Below are 16,339 nucleotides of genomic sequence, written 5' to 3'. Positions count from 1 at the left end.
TCTCAGAAAGGACTGGCCTCAATCCAATGGGCATGGCTTTCTTCTCAAGAGGGGAAAACGGTGCATCATTGCAGCGGATGCTGCAGGTGGGGATGAGGCGCTGCTGTTCCTGAACCAGTGCATTTGCTATTTCACATTAACTTCTCTGCAGTTGCCACCTTCACTGAATCCCAATTTTCGTCTTTGGTCCAATGCCAGGAGGAAACATTGGTGAGCAAGTTTCATGCTCTGAACTTCAAATTCTGTGTCTCTGGGATGAGAGATGGGGGTTATAGTCAGGTGGGGTTACACTTAGGGTGTAGATAGTTGTGTTTCCATGAGCTCTTTGGCTGAATTTCAGAAGGTGGGAGCTGACACACGAGAAAACCAGTAGTTTACTGAGTGGAGAATAAGTTTACTGATATCAAGCCACCTTTAAGATTCTTACTGCCAGCTGAGAAACAGTCTTTGGATGCAACGGAACTGTGTAGTTTAATATTTATTGATATTTTGTGTTACATTTAACATTATTGAAACCTTTATTGCAGATCAAGGGTGAGAAAGCATGGGTGTTGTGATTATTTTTGACATGCTTCAAATTCTGACATGCAACGCTGGTATTTCAGCTGTCTATCAGGACTGAAAACATCCTCAAAATAATCAAGAGACACTTCTTTGATGCAATCATTTTGGACAAATGTTGGCAGTGTTTGACCAGTAGATGGCTAGGTCATCTTCTTCAAGTTCCCATTCCTCATGGGAGGAGTCCAAACAGTACCCACCATCAGGTTCACAAACCTTGGAAAGCAAGGTGGCCAAAACTCTGCCTTGTCCCTGTAAATTACAGGAATTAATCGCTGCCTGTTTCCCTCTTTGCAATCTATCCTGACTGAAATTAATTAACTGGTCACGGTTTAGTGTTGAGAACTTTCTTGTCTGTATTACATTCAATTTTCGGAACCTGTGCAGGAGTTAAAAATCTTTATCGTCGAACTCCAGAGTGGCTTTAATGAACAAAGCCTCCAGCTGCATCTCAATCTTCCAGATGCATTTCAATCTATCCAAAGAAATTCCAACAACATCTATGGCCTATCCACGCACAAATTAATGAACAGAAATGGTGGCAGGTCTTGTGGATTTTTCGAGTCTCTTTGTATTAGCTCTGTTGTGTATACTTGAATTATTGTACTAGTTTGTGCTTGGAAATCTTGATTTTGCAATGTAACATTTCAGACAGCAATGCTGCTGAAGATATTAAAAGAGTAACCTACGTGTGATTTTAAAAGATTAATTCATTCAATATTGGTGAACCCTGTCAAGGTCAGCATTCATTGACCATTCCACATCGGCTTCAAAAAGGTGATGGCCTTCAACTACTACAGCCCTCATCTTGCAGCTACTCCCACAATACTCTTCAGGTGGGATTTCCAGGGTTTTGACCATACACTGAAGAAAGACCAGCAATCCATTTCCAAGTGAGCACAGCCATTTGGACTGTGTGTCATAGGTAAGAGACTCTACAGTCAGAGTACACACATCATCGGCAGCACGGGAAACACAGTGGTTAGCACTGTTGCTTCACATCGCCAGGGTCGTAGGTTCAATTCCTGGCTTGGGACATTGTGCAGATTCTGCACAGACATTCTCCATTAGTTTCCTCCGAGTGCTCTGGTTTCCTCCCGAAAGATGGGCTGTTAGGTAATTTGGACATTTTGAATTCTCCCTGTGTACCCGAACAGGCGATTAGGGGATTTCACAGTAACTTCATTGCAGTGTTAATGGAAGCCTACTTATGACAATAAAGATTATTACTATCATACAAGAAGTGAACATTTCAGTCGATGACCAGAATACTGATCAAACAAATTGCTTTGGCGCTGAATGTTGTGGCAACTGCTGCTGACTAGATGAGTGACAAGTATTCATCCGTCGCATTGCTGACTTGTTCCTTGTACTGGATATTGGGTGGTACTTCAGATGATCCCACATGAAGGATAAAATGAAATTAATTGATTAAATAGGACAAATAACTCTTGGCAGAATGCAATGAGTAGTGATTTGCATTTATTTGGCACCTACCTGTCATAAAATATCCTAAAATACTTGGCCTTCCAGATTTCGACCAAGGCAGAACTCAAACTGAGCATTGGTGAGCTGTTTATTGCAGAGCAAGTGCCTCTCGTCAGCAGATCCTCACTTCCCGACGGGTGGCTTCGATTAAAATTGTCCCCGTTGTATCGAGGTCTGTGCAGAATGTGACCAGCCTCAAATAGCTTCCAAAGCTTAAATGGATTTTCAACTCAAGGCCCACATCCTCCACCCACGCGAGACTAAGTGGATCTTTCACATGTCAGTGTAAATGACGGCAACCCAGAGAGAAGTATCATTCACTAGTAGCTCACGTACAGATGCTGAAAAGCTCTCGACCAGCATGGGGCAAGTTTGCTGAAAGCTCGCCAAAGTCTTCAGCATCTGTGGTGATCCAAATTATTTATTACTGCAACTCTGTTCTTAAACTCAATCAGGTTTGCAATGATCTAAATCATTTGTTTCCAGAATTCACCTTGTGAAATGATCCAAATCTCTGACAATTAAAAATCGCATCATTAAAACTGGATAGATAATTCATCTGCACAATATCAGTGCAAAATAATCAGACAAGGCTGTGACTAAGTGAAAGAAAAGATTCTTGTTTAATAATTCATCTAAGAATTGAAGTGGTTTCAGACTAAGATTTTTCCTCAAAAGTCAACAATATTCAGCAAGTAAACAAGGTAAGGAAGCAAGGTTGAAGATCCAGGAATTGCTCCATGCTATTCGTGTTTGTAGAAATGCTTGCAGATCGAGGCCCAGGCTCAAACACAGTCTGTGGTAATCCTGGAACAACAGAAATGGGGCCACTGGCAAAGTGTGAAACATCTCCCCCTGACTTTGTCAACAAAATCCAGGGAGAACTAGCCCTTTCATCCGCATGTGTTGAATGGCATTTAGAATTCACTTTTTTAAAATAAATTTAGAGTATCCAATTCTTTTTTTCCAATTAAGGGGCAATTTAGCGTGGCCAATCCACCTGGCCTGCACATCTTTGGGATGTGGGGGTGAAACCCACGCAAACACGAGGCGAATGTGCAAACTCCACACGGAGAGTGACTCAGGGCCAGGATCAAACCTGGGGCCTCGCCACCATGAGGCAGCAGCGCTAACCACTGCGTCTAGAATTCACTTTTGAGAGAAACTGGAGGAGGAGGGGTACAGGGGCCTGGGTGCCAGGGGCCTGGGTGCAGTAATGAAAGAGTCAGAAATATCGAGAATGAAGAAAATATTGATTTGAATTCAGGAGAGAAAAAGCGTGACAAGGGAAAAAGTAAGCGAGAGGTGCAGTGGTGAATCTGTAAGGTACCAATCCCTGGCAGGCCTCTGATTTACCTGTTAATTCATAATTGTGCACTCCAGTCTCAAAGTCATCAAGTTGTGGGCTTGACACCACTAATGAATTAATCACATACACAACCTGGGCTGTCCTGTACTTGGCATAATAATAATAATAATCTTTATTCGTGTCACAAGTAGGCTTACATTAACACTGCAATGAAGTTACTGTGAAAATACCCTAGTCGCCACACTCAAAATTCAGAATGTCCAATTCACCTCTCAATATTTCGGGATTATTAAAGTTTGCCGGCGCGAGACATCCCTTTAATTCCGAAGTTGAAAGCTGAAGAGACGCTGGAAAGGGCTTGAGGTGGGGAATCTTGGCTGGCAGGTTGCATTCAGAGGAGTTTCCACCTACCTGTCCAGGTGGGCGTTCGCCGAGTCCGCGGTAAGTCTGGGCGGAGCAGAGGAAAGTTCTCTTCATGGCCAGACCAAACCTTGGCGGCTGAACCAAAAAAACAAAAACACGTCAGCTCAGTCATTGTTTGAGTCAGATACACAAGAAGATTTTTTTTTAAAGTTCCTGTCAAATTAATGTCTCATTGTTTTGAGCAATCTGAAACCTTTGGGGAATATAGAATATAGAACAGTACAGGCCCTTCGGCCCTCGATGTTGTGCCGAGCAATGATCACCCTACTTAAACCCACGTAACCCGTATACCCGTAACCCAACAATCCCCCCATTAACCTTACACTACGGGCAATTTAGCATGGCCAATCCACCTAACCCGCACATCTTTGGACTGTGGGAGGAAACCGGAGCACCCGGAGGAAACCCACGCACACACGGGGAGGACGTGCAGACTCCACACAGACAGTGACCCAGCCGGGAATCGAACCTGGGACCCTGGAGCTGTGAAGCATTGATGCTAACCACCATGCTACCGTGAGGCCCGAAATGTGTCCAGCTTTTGTGTGTGCAACATTTTGAGAGGATTAACTCGTCTGTTCAGAATGAGGCAGGTTGAGGAGCCTTGCCTCCCCACGAGCAGCTCAGCAAGACGGAGGTGGCCAATATTTTCGTCCGTGTCCAGAGAAGGTCTGGAGGCGACGGTGGGGGGAGAAACTGCGCCCCCACCCCACATCATCTCCACTTCCTCATCTTCCCCGTTTCTTCACACTTGGCTTGGACGCTGGACTTCGTTTCCCGCCCTGGCTCCCACTCCTCGTCCAACAACCCACCCGACCCCCCAACACACAAATTGGCAACTTGCCCCCAGTCCCGAGGAAAAAAAAATCACTTCAAAAGTAACATCGTTGCCTTCTCTTCCTCAGAAAGGTAAGAGGTTGTCCCACATCCCAGGGTGGGAGGTTTGGGGCAAACGTGTTAAAGGACATTTAAACATCGCTTTTGGGTTCTTCACCCCCCCCCCCCCCCCCCGACCCCCCCGTTCTGTCATAAAGCTGACTTAGAGTTCCCAACCATCAATCCCAAACTATTTCTGTAATGGTTTGCCCCACCTCAACACAAAGTCCAATGTTCTGAGGAGCGCGAGACCGCCTGAAGAAGTGCTCCGGTTTTTTTGGTGGGGAGAGGCGCTCGAATTGGAGGTCTGACTGCCTCTGTCCGGTCATTAGGGAACTGACCGCACAGCTGGTGCTGAGGAGCGCCCTCCCACACCTGGTGCTGATTGCCGGGGGAGGGGCAGGATGTTCTGGAGATGCCTTGCCTTTCACCAGCTGCACAATCAGATTGCCAGCTGGCTATTGGCTATTCCAGATTGGTGATGTCTTCACCCTGCAGTCACTGGGCAATATCCTCCATTAGGCTGCTGCTGTTCAGGGGAACATTTGCACAAGTCCCCCAGCCCTGGCATCCCGTCTGCTCCAATCGGTTGAACCAATTAAGATTTTTAAAAATAGGATGATAAACAGGCCACACAACACCTTGCCCCAGTTGCCGCACGGTAGCACAGTGGTTAGCACTGTTGCTTCACTGCACCAGGGTCCCAGGTTCGATTCCCGGCTTGGTTCACTGTCTGTGTGGAGTCTGCATGTTCTCCCCGTGTCTGCGTGGGCTTCCTCTGGGTGCTCTGGTTTCCTCCCACAAGTCCTGAAAGATGTGCTGTTAGGTGAATTGGACTTTCTGAATTCTCCCTCAGACGCCCTTCGGAATTTTCACAGTAACTTCATTGCAGTCTTAATGTAAGCTTACTTGTGATACTAACAAAGATTATTAACATTTGCCAAGACCGTGGCTTCTCTTAAACAGCAATCTTTAAGAGATCCCCTGATCTCTTGATTCCACTTTTGTGTCCAACAAGATCCAAGTTAACTTTCTTTGATAGCTCTTGAAAGGCAGAGAGAATAAATAATTGCAAAAAAGACACCAGGGCATGCAATTGGATCTGGAAATAGATCACACGGAATACAGAAGTGTCACAGTGCCGAAAGTCCATGTGGCCCATGGTGTCTGCACTGACTCACTGAATGAATAACTCACCTTGTTCCATTTTTCCATTCATTCTGCCCATTCTTTCTTTTCAACAAATGGTTTCATTCCCTTTTGAATGCTTCAAATCAACCTGCTTCCACCACTCTCAGGCAGTGCATTCCAGACCTTAACTATTTGCTGCATAATAGTTTTTCCTCATTTCTGCTTCTTTTGCTGATTCTCAATTATTTCACAGGTGGCCACAGTTTCTCCCTTTCAACTCTCTCCAGACCCCTCATAATTTTGAATGAGTTCAGCTCCCCATTGCTGCAAAAGGTTCCATGTGTGGGCTATACCGGGGAGAAACTCCCCAGGGGCCAAAAACATGACTAAGTGTGGGTGAATCCAGGTCTGCATGGAAAGGCTGTATGCAACACCCCACCAAACTCTTCCAAAATGACACATGATCATTTTTTGTGTAAATTGTACCCTAAATGTCTGTTCATTTTGTCCTGAGCGACAGTCTGCAGAAGTTTTCCTATCACTGAAGTCAAACTAACTGGTCTACAGTTGCTGGCTTTATTCTTGCACCCCTTTTTGTACAAGCGTCTAACAATCACAATCCTCCAGTCCTCTGGCACCACTTCTCTGTCAAAGGCAGATTATCACCAGTGCCTCTGCAATTTTCACTCTCACTTCCCTCAGTATCCTTGGATGCATCTCATCCATTCCCAGTACCTTAACTCTTTTAAATAATGATAGTCTTTGGAACACCTATTCCTTCTCAATTATAAATTCTGTGAGTGTACCAGTCACCACCTCTCTAATCTCGGGTACAATATTCTTCCTTTGCAAAAGCAGATGCAAAGTCCTTGTTTAATAACTGCACTAAATATCCTGCCTCCATGTGCAAGACCCCCTTTTCATTCATAATCTGCCTGACTTTAGCTTTTACCAACCTTTATTTATTTAAATGCTACTAGAAGACCTTGGGTTTCCGTTTGCTGTTAGCTGCCAGTCTCTGTCCATGCTCTCTCCTTACTTTTCTTTGTAGTTTTTTTCGCATACCCTTCAATATTGAGCCTGATTTTCCATTGTTTTTTCTACCTAGTGTCACAAAACACGCTGATGTTATCTGAGAGGGTATCCCAATTTGGAACACCAGTTTGTGGGGGTGTTCAGTTTTATTTTGTTTTGGTGTGAGGAGACAAGTGAAACGCCAGTGAGAATAAGCAGTCCAGTCGCCATGTAACAATTATTAAAGAGGATTTATTAAATTTTTTGAAAACCAAATACACACACACAGGACTATACTATGCTACAATTAAGTATATGGATTAGTAAACACACAGAGTTTCCGTAAAGTGTACCCCTTGTTCCAAAATACAGCTATGAAACCTGAATTCCTTCCCCTTTCCCCCCCAAACAACATCCCAATAGATGTACAAGTCAAAACCCAGCTTCTCGTTATCACACACTACAGGGATGATAATCAAGTGTGGGGAATGTCTTGGCCTGGTCCAGTGAAGATACTTATACTGTCTTTATGAAGGTTTTCTGTAGTGCCTTGACTGGAAGACAGAGGCTGTTAGATGTAAACTGGCCTCCCTGCCTCTGAGTGTGCTGGCATTTATACCATTTTGCCCTTTTGATTATGCATTCTGTGTATGTGGCTGGCTGCCTCTATCAAATTTCTTTAGTCTAGAGATTGGCGTGTGTATAGCTCATTGATCTGCCAATAGTCTGGGTGAATTATTTGAACTGATATTCGATTCACACCTGAAGCTATCTCAAAGTCTCCTAATCTTGTTGGTGGGAAAGAAGCAGCTCATCCGGCTTTTTGAATACTGGCTATTGCTGTCTCGAGGCAGATTTCTACCTATTGCTGGGCAGGTTGCCACCGATCATGTCTTATTAAATTCGTGTCACTGCTGTTACTCGGCAAATCCATGACACTGGCATCTGTCCCATGTGAAGTTGTCCCTTTTCAACTCTATCTCTCTCGTCAACTCTTTCATTCCTTACCACTTTCCAGAGAAATTCTGTTCTTGACCCCTCTGGAACCGTGTCGCGTCTTTTCGTCCGACGTCACTTCGTCCAACGACACTTCGTCCACGTCTTTTGGTCCAACGTCTTTTTGTCCGCCCGTCTTTTGGTCCAACGTCACTTCGTCCAATTATCCAATTACAAATTAACTCCGTATAAAACCATTTAATTGATAAAATGTAAGTACAATACAGCAAGTGAATTTAATTGCTAAAATGCAAGTAATTGGTAAAATGCAAGTAAAATGCAAGTTGAAAAATGCAGTTAAAAAGTTAAAAAATCTAAAAATGCAGTTAAAAAATCTAAAAGTTTACTAATTACTTAAAATTCCCGAAATTACTTAAAATTGATGTAAATTGTAAATTCCCGAAATTGCTTAAAATTGATGTAAATTGTAAGCAACATTCCTCAAGAAATCAATTTTTGTTGTAGAATCATATTCAACGACCAATCTTTTGAGGCGTTCAGTTATTTTCTTATATCGCGTACATGAAGTCGACTGATCTCCCCGAAGAATTTGAGCCTTTTTGCCTATTATGAACCCTTCCTCTTCCTTCAGAGTTTTGATTAACCTCCAGATATTCAAATGAGCTCCACCCGCCGAACGCTTTATCACAGAATGAAACCCTTCTTTATTTGTTCTCGGTAGATCATGTAGAACACGCTGATTAACATTCCATACAGCTGTCGGGAATGTAGGTGTTTCTCTCCTTCGTCTGGCACCACGTCCTCTCACAATGCCTATGTAAGTCAAGTCGAAGTAAACGATGAATTCAGCAGGTATTTCTTCATCGTCTATCAAATCTTCATAAGCCTCTTCGACATCTTCAACGGGGAGGAAAGCTAATGCTGAAAAACATCGAATTTTAAGACAGAATTCAGAGTCTGTATTGTATTTTTCTTTGAGGCCTAAATCGGTAATTTTTCGAAACACAGATTGGCTCAAATGAAACAAACATGCCATGACAGATGAATTAAGGAATGATGAATGAATTGCCTTGTGAACTGCAACTTCGAAATCTGCCATGATATCAATCGGATCTGCATTAGGTTGCAAAATTTTCAATTGGTCAAAGAATAATTCGTATGTCTGCTTTCTTTTATTCGGCAGTAATGCAAAGACCCGTGGAAAACTGCTTCCTTTAACTTGTACATGAATGCAGAACAGTTGAAACCACTGTTGTGGCACAATCTTGAATGTCCCATCGCATGCCCAATGACGATATGATGCTAAATCCTGAAGAGCACTTTCTGATGCGAATACTAGTAAGCGCTGTTGATCCTCGGCGCCCGAATCGTATCTCAGAAACTGTTCGCCATTGTCAAGTTTACAATATTTGTCAGGTATTTCAAAACTGTGTCTAGCCGCTGGATTAGCGGGAAATCCAAAAATCTTTTTGTCGGCACCTTTGAATAGTCCTTGAGACGACGGGCAACCTAGGGAGTTGAGAGCAGGTATTTTCTGATAGCTGCGTAAACTTGGCCGCTAGTATGCTACGCGAACTTGCTGCTATGTTTTCCACTGCTTCATGCTTTATTTCTGCAACTGCTTTTCTAGCATTTAACGAATCAACATCAGCTGGATGAAGGTGCTCATTAGAGAAATAAATAATTTTCGGCTCATTGTTTTCCGTGATCGTGTGAATCCGCACTGAACACAGCCTTCTTTTCTCACATCTCCAGTATTCTTTTCCTAGGTTTGCACTGCTCGAATGAAAATCGTAGATATAGTTATTTCCATCAGCTACCTTCCGTTTACTCTTCGTTGACACAATGAACTTTGCCATTTCGGGATGGGCGAATTAAGAAAGAGAACGATAATATCTATCCTTTAACGAGGCTCGTTAAAGGAAAGAGAACGATAATAACTATCCTTTAACGAGGCTCGTTAAAGGAAAGAGACCGGTAATAAAAATCCTTTATTGCATATTATACCTTGCTATGTGCATTAGAGAAGATTTCTATTTACAAAAGGTTAATGTGGGGAGTGGAGTGGAATGCAACTAAGCAAGTTACAAAAAGTCAAGTTACAAAAAGTCTTTTACAAAAAAAATCATCCGACAAAAAAACGTAACAAGTCACAAAAAGTCTTTGACGAAAAAAATCATCGGACAAAAAGACGTTGGACCAAAAGACGGGCGGACAAAATGACGTTGGACCAAAAGACGTGGACGAAGTGTCGTTGGACGAAATGACGTCGGACGAAAAGACATAGCACCCTCTGGAACATCTCTCTCCGGCTCTGACATGCCATCTTTTAAGCAATACGGCCAACCCCCTCCCACTTTCTTCCTTTCCTGTCTCTCCTGAACACATTGAACCCAGAAATACTTAATGCTCAGTTCGGCCCCTCTTTGAGCCATAGCAACAACATCAAATTCGATTTGGAAACCCATGCCTGTAGTTCTCTCACCGTAAGAACCACACTCCATACATTCACATGCATTCACATGAAGCCAGGTTCAGTCTTTAAAGTTAGCTTTCCCCAGTTAATTTTTCTTACTCTGGACTCTTCTTTTTCCTTTTCACAGTCAGTCCAAACCTGATGATACAATTATTACTGTACCTTCAATATTCTCTGACATTTGATCCACCTGGTCCACCCCATTTTGAAGAGGCTGTTCCTCCTTCATTTTTGGATATCAAAGATGAAGAAAAGTTCCCTGAACATGAGGAATTCTTCTGCCCTTTACACTTTCACTATTGCAGTCTATATTCAGATAAAGAGCCCCACCCATTATAACGACTCCATAATTCCTGCACCTCTCTCTAACTTCCTTTCAAATTTATTCCTCTACGTCCTTTCCACTACTTGGCAGTCAATAGACTATGTGAAGCAATCTAACTGCACATTTTTTGTTCCTTGGCTCCAGCCAAGTTGATTGTGTCCCTGGCGACTGGGCCATCCTCTTTCTTCAGCACTGCAATGCTCTCCCTGATCTATACTGCCACACCTCTTCCTTTTCTTCCTTAACTGAACACCTTGTATTCAGGAATATTTTATACTTTCTTCCTTCCTCTGACTCCACCTATCAACTTATTATTCCCAACTCGAGCTGCTACCTCTGCCAAAATTCTATGCATCTTGGTCTTTGTCTCTGATATTATTTCCTGGTTCCCACACCCCTGCTAAGTTAGTTTAAAACCTCCCCAAGAACACCAATGAAACATCCTGCAAGGAACCTAGACCCACCTCTGTTCAGGTGCAACCCATCCAGCAAGTCCATTTCCCATAGGTATGATGCGGGTATAAAATAGCTGGTTCATGAACTAACTCTAGTTGTAGGCCCACGCCATAGCTGAAATTTCTTCAGTGATGTATTAACTGCAAGGGTTGGTATTTTAGGATTTGTATTTTACCATGCCAACAAAAAATAGGTCCAATTAAAATAGCACAGGATAGGAAGGCCCTCAACTGTGGATCCCACGTTGGCATTAGGTTGTTAGATCTTAAGTCAGTGTTCCATCAGCGACACTGTATTTGTTTCTCAGTGTTCCTGAGTTCGGAAGAATAACCATATAGTTTTCTTCTGATTTATCAATACCAAATGGCTCCTTCAACAAAGTGACCATGTTATTATTATTATTATGTCTGGTCTTCAGGGAAGATTAAGATTGAACGGAGAGATGATAGCCCAATGATTGGGATCAGTAGTGTTGAATTATGGCTTCGGATGGGGTTGGGGGAGGAAATTGCCCTAGGGCAGTTCGAATACAGAGAATTGTACCATTGCACGCATACTTCAAGGTAACAAGAAGCATGTGAGAAGAAAACAATATTTTTTTAAATTAATCCTTGTACTTGGTATTTTCACAAGAGTATAAAAAAAACTAATTCACTTGACCCAACTCCTCCATGTCCTGAAAGATTTCTCTTGGAATGTCAGAATGTTTATTTTGCTGTTTCTATAATCTTCAACATTTTATTAACAAGATTCTCAAGTGAATTCCTGCTCTTCTCAGTAATATAAAAAACTCATGTGAAAATCTTTTGAGCAACCTCAACATGTACAAGATCAAGATTGAGGCCACTGATGCTGGGTTAGTTGTTAATTTTAAATCTGAGATTCATCATTTTTTTGTGAACCAAAGGTATTAAGGGACTGTAGTTTTGAGTCACAGATTAACCATGATTATAGTGAATGGCAGAACATGCTCAGGGGAACCAAATGGCTGACTCCTCTTCCTTGGTTCTTATCCAACACACAACAGGAGGGACAGATCTTGATTCATGTTTCTTTCAAAGGACGGCGTCACTGGCCATGCAGCACTCTCTGTCCTGTACCTGAGAGTTAGCCGAGGTGAAGAGCTCAGCCTCAGAGTGTTGGCAGGGGTGAGAGTGAACGACTGATGGAACTGATTGGGAAATAAATAGGAATTAGGACTTCAAACATTCCCAAAGCAATGACAATTTTTCTTCTGAATGTACAGCTCCAAAAGGATTAGAGTTTTCTTTTTAATAGATTTGTTACTCAGAATTGGTGCATGTAGTGAAATATGGTGAGATTTCCGTCTCACGTGCAATTGTGGAGGCGAAGTTTTGAAAAGAATGAGGACAAGGCAATCAGAGAAAAAGGTAAATAATGTGAAAAATAAAACCAATGGCCTCAACAAAAAACAAACAAGGATGAAATGATTCCACTCATCTTTGCCCAAATGGACATATTACTGCTGACGTAATAATTAGAAGTATGTCTTTGTTTGCTTCTTGTCCTTCTGTATTGTGAGTGAATTAGCTACACTTCCTCTCTCCAGCTATTTTAATAAGGCTGATGAACTGCTTAAACCGCGTGAAATTTGCAGCTGCTGGAATAGAAACGGTGGCAATAACATGAATGATAACAATTTATATTATCTACATTCAGATTGGCACCCCTTGCACAAAATTCGCTCCCTCCACCGACGCACAGTAGCAGCAGTGTGTGCCACCACTGCAGGAACTCACCACGGCTCCTTCAACACCTTCCAAAACCCATGACAACTACCACCTAGAAGGAGAAAAGGACAGCAGATGCATGGGAACAACACCATCTGGAAGTTCCCATCCAAGTGTGACAAATGCAGGATTTTAGATATATTGGATTATAAACATTTGGCAATTAAAAGGTTAAAAGTCTGGGTTAGAGTGTGGTTGACTGCAGTTGTCATGTTTTTAAAATAATCTTGTTTTGCAAGAGCCGAAAGTTGTTCGGAGCCCGAGGTGAAGTTGACCATCATAAAAGCCTGGGCTAATGCACTGTTGCTTGACAAGGGGGGGGGGGGGGGCCTGGGGAATTAATGGGTTTTCAGCATGGGGATGTAACAATGATGTAATTGCTGGACGGAAATAATTCTCCGCCGGCGTGATTCTCCGTTTTGCCGGCGCCCGGGGGGTTTCCCGACAGCTTGGGGCCGCCCCACAATGGGAAACCCCATTGACCGGCCGGCATAATGGAGAATCACGCTGGCGGGCCAGGGCGGGGGGGGGGGGGGGGGGGGGGGGGGGGTCCCGCCCACTGTATTCAGACATTTTGCAAAAACCTTTGAATTGAGTTTGGATCTGGCTACCCTTACACCACAAAGCCTCTTACTCACAATGGGAGAGCTAAAAAAAAGATTAATAGTATTTAAAGCAGTGCAGACTTGTCTGAGGACAAGGGGAAAGCTGAAACAAACGAGATGAAACAGCTTTTTGAAGATATCCAGCCAGAGCCTGCAAGGGTTCCAACAAGAGCCACTCTGTCCTGGAAAGCAAGTATTAATAATAATAACAACAATGATAATCCTTATTAGTATCACAAGTAGGCTTACATTAACACTGCAATGTTGTTACTGTGAAAATCCCCTCGTCGCCACACTCCAGCGCCTGTTCGGATAAACTGAGGGAGAATTCAGGTTGTCCAATTCACCTAACATGCACGCCTTTTGGGACTTGAGGGCAGCACAGTAGCCTTTTGGATCGCACAATTGCTTCACAGCTCCAGGGTCCCAGGTTCGATTCCGGCTTGGGTCACTGTCTGTGTCGACTCTGCACATCCTCCCCGTGTGTTTATTAGGGTGGGTTTCCTCCGGGTGCTCCGGTTTCCTCCCACAGTCCAAAGATGTACAGGTTAGGTGGATTGGCCATGATAAATTGCCCTTAGTGTCCAAAATTGCCCTTAGTGTTGGGTGGGGTTACTGGGTTATGAGGATAAGGTGGAGGTGTTGACCTTGGGTAGGGTGCTCTTCCCAAGAGCCGGTGCAGACTCGATGGGCCGAATGGCCTCCTTCTAGAACAGTACAGCACAGAACAGGCCCTTCGGCCCTCGATGTTGTGCCGAACAATGATCACCCCACATTAAACCCACGTAACCCGTATACCCGTAACCCATCAATCCCCCCATTAACCTTACACTACGGGCAATTTAGCATGGCCAATCCACCTAACCCGCACATCTTTGGACTGTGGGAGGAAACCGGAGCACCCGGAGGAAACCCACGCGCACACGGGGAGGACGTGCAGACTCCGCACAGACAGTGACCCAGCCGGGAATCGAACCTGGGAACCTGGAGCTGTGAAGCATTGATGCTAACCACCATGCTACCGTGAGGCCCCTGCACTGTAAATTCTATGATATCTATGAAACCTGAGCGCACGGAGGAAACCCACGCAGACACGGGGAGGGTGTGTGGACTCCACACAGACAGTGATCCAAGCCGGGAATCAAACCCAGGTCCCTGGGATTGTGAAGCAGCAGTGCTAACCATGTGCTACCATGCCGCCCTCACTCTGTGGGTTGCAGGATGGATTGGGAACTGTATTGTTTTCCTTTCTTGTTGTTTCATTGGGAATACAGTAATTAAGGGTGTTGTATTTACTGTACTTAGTAGTGTTTTTAAGGGCTAATTGTAAGCTATTTTCAGATGTGAAGTTAAAGAGTTTAATATTGTATTCATAATAAAGCTTTGTGTTAAAATACCAAAGCCCTACTTCTTAATGCAACCACTCCTGGAGAAAAGTTTTCTTTCCGCAGTCTTACAAACTAAACTAAAATATTTGGGTTTCGGGATCTGCTCTGGGATTGTAGTTCAAGCTGCACACCATTTCACTTGGAAATATATCGCCGTTCTTTCACTGTTGCTGGGTCAAAATATGGAATACCCTCCCTCACAGCACTGTGGATTAGGGATGAGTAATAAATGCTAGCCTCGCCAGCAATATCCAATTCCTATGAATTGATTTTTAAAAAAATATTCTAGTGTCTGAAAAACATTTCCCCCATGTCTGCCCTTTCAAACTCTTTCATAATCTACATCCGATCAGTCTTCCAATTTCCAAAGAGCTCCAGCCTAGATTCAATACAAGTTCAAAGTAACTTTTATGCTTAAAATTCTGTTCCTCTAGAAAAAAAATTATTTTTCATAATGGATCTATTTACCTGTGTCATTGCTTTTCGCGCGTTGTTTCAGTTCCCCAGGATCCCTCTGTTCCTCTCCCATTGAGACAATTAATTTCCATAATGTACGTGGCCTCCTTATTGATCCTGTCCATTTTTATTTTTGAATGCAACTCAGTGCTGGCAGATAAACCTTGATTTTGTAACAGTGCAACTGTATGGCTGGCAGCTGAAATTATCAAACTAAATGATCCCATCGCCTCAGCACACGTCCAGGACTTGTAGAGCTCATGTTACACCAACTTGGCTGAAAGTTCACCAAAAGAAACAGAGAAGCATTCAGATGAAACAAAATAGAAAAGGGTTAGAATCACAATGCTATTTGATACTGTAGGATACAGGTAGAAGGTAAGAAAGTTGGAAAAGCTGAGAAATACACAGTTTTTGTCAAGCAGTCAAGGGAAGCAAGGTGATAAATTGGTTTGCCCCAAAAAATCCAGGGACCAACATCCTATACCAGCTCATTACTATTATTATTATTATTATTTCTGCATTTAATCAGGGAATCCCGGACTGTTTACAGGTTGCATACACCATCATGTTTGATAACTTGCAATTCTTTAAACTGTCCTGGACCTCCGAAAGGGGAAGTGAATTGCAGCTTCATTGGGCACTGACCATCTTTCTGCAACTGAATCTGACCTTGGAAAGTAGGGTCATTGGTTGATCATGGGAGGGGTGAACCACCACGGTTTTGTACGTTGCACTGGAACTCTTGAAGGAGTAGGTGGAAAAGAGGGGAGAGGCCCCGTAGGCACAGGCTCTCCACGGACATGCTGGAGATGTATTTGGACAAGACAGCCATGGAGATCAAGATCAGCCGTAAATCCCTGAGGAACTGGAAGCAGTGCCAGAAAATGCACGAGAATGGTCATTGAATGCATCTTCGAATGCCATTTCCTACCAACTGCACCACACATCCATCACTCCACCTCCATTACTCACATCTAACAGTGATATCCAGCAGGTCCCCATGTACCTCAAATTCCCTCACACAAATTGCATCGCTGCAAGCCTCATAACTCACAGCTTACATAAACTACCAGCTATTCAACTATTACAGCCACACTACCCAAACACATTGTACCACACT

The 16,339-nt window shown here is 43.4% G+C and overlaps 1 protein-coding gene across 1 annotated transcript in view; it reads left to right on the top strand.

Moving 5' to 3' along the window:
- The window catches only part of adra1aa (adrenoceptor alpha 1Aa), a 44,317-nt gene extending 31,514 nt beyond the window's left edge, over nucleotides 1-12,803 (top strand). Inside the window, exon 3 of the mRNA XM_038785627.1 lies at nucleotides 12,697-12,803. The gene's annotated coding sequence lies outside the window, so the exon portion shown is untranslated. The remainder of the gene's footprint in view (nucleotides 1-12,696) is intronic.
- Nucleotides 12,804-16,339: the final 3,536 nt, after the last annotated feature.

The sequence above is a fragment of the Scyliorhinus canicula genome, chromosome 26, assembly GCF_902713615.1.
Source record: "Scyliorhinus canicula chromosome 26, sScyCan1.1, whole genome shotgun sequence".
Classification (NCBI taxonomy): domain Eukaryota; kingdom Metazoa; phylum Chordata; class Chondrichthyes; order Carcharhiniformes; family Scyliorhinidae; genus Scyliorhinus; species Scyliorhinus canicula.
Note: the sequence above shows the minus strand (reverse complement) of the source record. Positions and strands in the feature narration are given on the sequence as shown.